Here is a 5,671-nt window from a genome sequence, read left to right as displayed (position 1 = left end):
AAAATCAGTTTCTTGAATGCAGTTTTTACACAATATCATACAAACATGGACTCCAAATCTTGTCCTTATTTTAGTATGCAACAGCGGAAGCTCTTAGTATTCACCTGAGAATAAACATGCTTTAAACGTCAACAAAAATGTTGGTGAGTTATAGGTTTAACCTATATATATCAAATCGTAACAATAGACCACAAGATTTCATATTTCAATACACATCCCATACATAGAGATAAAAATCATTCATATGGTGAACACCTGGTAACCGACATTAACGAGATGCATATATATAAGAATATCCCCATCATTCCGGGACACCCTTCGGATATGATATAAATTTCGAAGTACTAAAGCATCCGATACTTTGGATGGGGTTTGTTAGGCCCAATAGATCTATCTTTAGGATTCGCGTCAATTAGGGTGTCTGTTCCCTAATTCTTAGATTACCAGACTTAATAAAAAGGGGCATATTCGATTTCGATAATTCAACCATAGAATGTAGTTTCACGTACTTGTGTCTATTTTGTAAATCATTTATAAAACCTGCATGTATTCTCATCCCAAAAATATTAGATTTTAAAAGTGGGACTATAACTCACTTTCACAGATTTTTACTTCGTCGGGAAGTAAGACTTGGCCACTGGTTGATTCACGAACCTATAACAATATATACATATATATCAAAGTATGTTCAAAATACATTTATAACACTTTTAATATATTTTGATGTTTTAAGTTTATTAAGTCAGCTGTCCTCGTTAGTAACCTACAACTAGTTGTCCACAGTTAGATGTACAGAAATAAATCGATAAATATTATCTTGAATCAATCCACGACCCAGTGTATACGTATCTCAGTATTGATCACAACTCAAACTATATATATTTTGGAATCAACCTCAACCCTGTATAGCTAACTCCAACATTCACATATAGAGTGTCTATGGTTGTTCCAAAATATATATAGATGTGTCGACATGATAGGTCGAAACATTGTATACGTGTCTATGGTATCTCAAGATTACATAATATACAATACAAGTTGATTAAGTTATGGTTGGAATAGATTTGTTACCAATTTTCACGTAGCTAAAATGAGAAAAATTATCCAATCTTGTTTTACCCATAACTTCTTCATTTTAAATCCGTTTTGAGTGAATCAAATTGCTATGGTTTCATATTGAACTCTATTTTATGAATCTAAACAGAAAAAGTATAGGTTTATAGTCGGAAAAATAAGTTACAAGTCGTTTTTGTAAAGGTAGTCATTTCAGTCGAAAGAACGACGTCTAGATGACCATTTTAGAAAACATACTTCCACTTTTAGTTTAACCATAATTTTTGGATATAGTTTCATGTTCATAATAAAAATCATTTTCTCAGAATAACAACTTTTAAATCAAAGTTTATCATAGTTTTTAATTAACTAACCCAAAACAGCCCGCGGTGTTGCTACGACGGCGTAAATCCGGTTTTACGGTGTTTTTCGTGTTTCCAGGTTTTAAATCATTAAGTTAGCATATCTTATAGATATAGAACATGTGTTTAGTTGATTTTAAAAGTCAAGTTAGAAGGATTAACTTTTGTTTGCGAACAAGTTTAGAATTAACTAAACTATGTTCTAGTGATTACAAGTTTAAGCCTTCGAATAAGATAGCTTTATATGTATGAATCGAATGATGTTATGAACATCATTACTACCTTAAGTTCCTTGGATAAACCTACTAAAAAGGAGAAAATTGGATCTAGCTTCAACGGATCCTTGGATGGCTCAAAGTTCTTGAAGCAGAATCATGACACGAAAACAAGTTCAAGTAAGATCATCACTTGAAATAAGATTGTTATAATTATAGAAATTGAACCAAAGTTTGAATATGATTATTACCTTGTATTAGAATGATAACCTACTGTAATAAACAAAGATTTCTTGAGGTTGGATGATCACCTTACAAGATTGGAAGTGAGCTAGCAAACTTGAAAGTATTCTTGATTTTATGAAACTAGAACTTTTGGAATTTATGAAGAACACTTAGAACTTGAAGATAGAACTTGAGAGAGATCAATTAGATGAAGAAAATTGAAGAATGAAAGTGTTTGTAGGTGTTTTTGGTCGTTGGTGTATGGATTAGATATAAAGGATATGTAATTTTGTTTTCATGTAAATAAGTCATGAATGATTACTCATATTTTTGTAATTTTATGAGATATTTCATGCTAGTTGCCAAATGATGGCTCCCACATGTGTTAGGTGACTCACATGGGCTGCTAAGAGCTGATCATTGGAGTGTATATACCAATAGTACATACATCTAAAAGCTGTGTATTGTACGAGTACGAATACGGATGCATACGAGTAGAATTGTTGATGAAACTGAACGAGGATGTAATTGTAAGCATTTTTGTTAAGTAGAAGTATTTTGATAAGTGTCTTGAAGTCTTTCAAAAGTGTATGAATACATATTAAAACACTACATGTATATACATTTTAACTGAGTCGTTAAGTCATCGTTAGCCGTTACATGTAAGTGTTGTTTTGAAACCTTTAGGTTAACGATCTTGTTAAATGTTGTTAACCCAATGTTTATAATATCAAATGAGATTTTAAATTATTATATTTTCATGATATTATGATGTACGAATATCTCTTAATATGATATATATATACATTAAATGTCGTTACAACGATAATCGTTACATATATGTCTCGTTTCAAAATCATTAAGTTAGTAGTCTTGTTTTTACATATGTAGTTCATTATTAATATACTTAATGATATGTTTACTTATCATAATATCATGTTAACTATATATATAACCATATATATGTCATCATATAGTTTTTACAAGTTTTAACGTTCGTGAATCACCGGTCAACTTGGGTGGTCAATTGTCTATATGAAACATATTTCAATTAATCAAGTCTTAACAAGTTTGATTGCTTAACATGTTGGAAACATTTAATCATGTAAATATCAATCTCAATTAATATATATAAACATGGAAAAGTTCGGGTCACTACAGTACCTACCCGTTAAATAAATTTCGTCCCGAAATTTTAAGCTGTTGAAGGTGTTGACGAATCTTCTGGAAATAGATGCGGGTATTTCTTCTTCATCTGATCTTCACGCTCTCAGGTGAACTCGGGTCCTCTACGAGCATTCCATCGAACCTTAACAATTGGTATCTTGTTTTGCTTAAGTCTTTTCACCTCACGATCCATTATTTCGGCGGGTTCTTCGATGAATTGAAGTTTTTCGTTGATTTGGATTTCATCTAACGGAATAGTGAGATCTTCTTTAGCAAAACATTTCTTCAAATTCGAGACGTGGAAAGTGTTATGTACAGCCGCGAGTTGTTGAGGTAACTCAAGTCGGTAAGCTACTGGTCCGACACGATCAATAATCTTGAATGGTCCAATATACCTTGGATTTAATTTCCCTCGTTTACCAAATCGAACAACGCCTTTCCAAGGTGCAACTTTAAGCATGACCATCTCTCCAATTTCAAATTCTATATCTTTTCTTTTAATGTCAGCGTAGCTCTTTTGTCGACTTTGGGCGGTTTTCAATCGTTGTTGAATTTGGATGATCTTCTCGGTAGTTTCTTGTATAATCTCCGAACCCGTAATCTGTCTATCCCCCACTTCACTCCAACAAATCGGAGACCTGCACTTTCTACCATAAAGTGCTTCAAACGGCGCCATCTCAATGCTTGAATGGTAGCTGTTGTTGTAGGAAAATTCTGCTAACGGTAGATGTCGATCCCAACTGTTTCCGAAATCAATAACACATGCTCGTAGCATGTCTTCAAGCGTTTGTATCGTCCTTTCGCTCTGCCCATCAGTTTGTGGATGATAGGCAGTACTCATGTCTAGACGAGTTCCTAATGCTTGCTGTAATGTCTGCCAGAATCTTGAAATAAATCTGCCATCCCTATCAGAGATAATAGAGATTGGTATTCCATGTCTGGAGACGACTTCCTTCAAATACAGTCGTGCTAACTTCTCCATCTTGTCATCTTCTCTTATTGGCAGGAAGTGTGCTGATTTGGTGAGACGATCAACTATTACCCAAATAGTATCAAAACCACTTGCAGTCCTTGGCAATTTAGTGATGAAATCCATGGTAATGTTTTCCCATTTCCATTCCTGGATTTCGGGTTGTTGAAGTAGACCTGATGGTTTCTGATGCTCAGCTTTGACCTTAGAACACGTCAAACATTCTCCTACGTATTTAGCAACATCAGCTTTCATACCCGGCCACCAAAAATGTTTCTTGAGATCCTTGTACATCTTCCCCGTTCCAGGATGTATTGAGTATCTGGTTTTATGAGCTTCTCTAAGTACCATTTCTCTCATATCTCCAAATTTTGGTACCCAAATCCTTTCAGCCCTATACCGGGTTCCGTCTTCCCGAATATTAAGATGCTTCTTCGATCCTTTGGGTATTTCATCCTTTAAATTTCTTTTTTTTTAAAACTCCTTGTTGCGCCTCCTTTATTTGAGTAGTAAGGTTATTATGAATCATTATATTCATAGATTTTACTCGAATGGGTTCTCTGTCCTTCCTGCTCAAGGCATCGGCTACCACATTTGCCTTCCCCGGGTGGTAACGAATCTCAAAGTCGTAATCATTCAATAATTCAATCCACCTACGCTGCCTCATATTCAGTTGTTTCTGATTAAATATGTGTTGAAGACTTTTGTGGTCGGTATATATAATACTTTTGACCCCATATAAGTAGTGCCTCCAAGTCTTTAATGCAAAAACAACCGCGCCTAATTCCAAATCATGCGTCGTATAATTTTGTTCGTGAATCTTCAATTGTCTAGACGCATAAGCAATCACCTTCGTTCGTTGTATTAATATACAACCGAGACCTTGCTTTGATGCGTCACAATAAATCACAAAATCATCATTCCCTTCAGGCAATGACAATATAAGTGCCGTAGTTAGCTTTTTCTTCAATAACAGAAACGCTTTCTCTTGTTCATCATTCCATTCAAATTTCTTCCCTTTATGCGTTAATGCAGTCAAGGGTTTTGCTATTCTGGAAAAGTCTTGGATGAGCCTTCTGTAGTAACCAGCTAATCCTAAAAACTGGCGTATGTGTTTCGGAGTTTTCGGGGTTTCCCACTTTTCAACAGTTTCTATCTTTGCCGGATCCACCTTAATACCTTCTTTGTTCACTATGTGACCGAGGAATTGAACTTCTTCCAACCAAAATGCACACTTTGAAAACTTAGCGTACAATTCTTCCTTCCTCAATACTTCTAACACCTTTCTCAAATGTTCACCGTGTTCTTGGTCATTCTTTGAGTAAATAAGTATGTCATCAATGAAAACAATGACAAACTTGTCAAGGTATGGTCCACACACTCGGTTCATAAGGTCCATGAACACAGCTGGTGCATTAGTTAAACCAAACGGCATGACCATAAACTCGTAATGACCGTAACGCGTTCTAAAAGCAGTCTTTGGAATATCATCTTCTTTCACCCGCATTTGATGATACCCGGAACGTAAGTCAATCTTTGAATAAACAGACGAGCCTTGTAGTTGATCAAATAAGTCGTCGATTCTCGGTAGTGGGTAGCGGTTCTTGATGGTAAGTTTGTTCAACTCTCGGTAGTCGATACACAACCTGAATGTACCATCTTTATTCTTGACAAAAAAA

This window comes from Rutidosis leptorrhynchoides, chromosome 7 (genome assembly GCF_046630445.1).
Source record: "Rutidosis leptorrhynchoides isolate AG116_Rl617_1_P2 chromosome 7, CSIRO_AGI_Rlap_v1, whole genome shotgun sequence".
Lineage (NCBI taxonomy): Eukaryota > Viridiplantae > Streptophyta > Magnoliopsida > Asterales > Asteraceae > Rutidosis > Rutidosis leptorrhynchoides.
Note: the sequence above shows the minus strand (reverse complement) of the source record.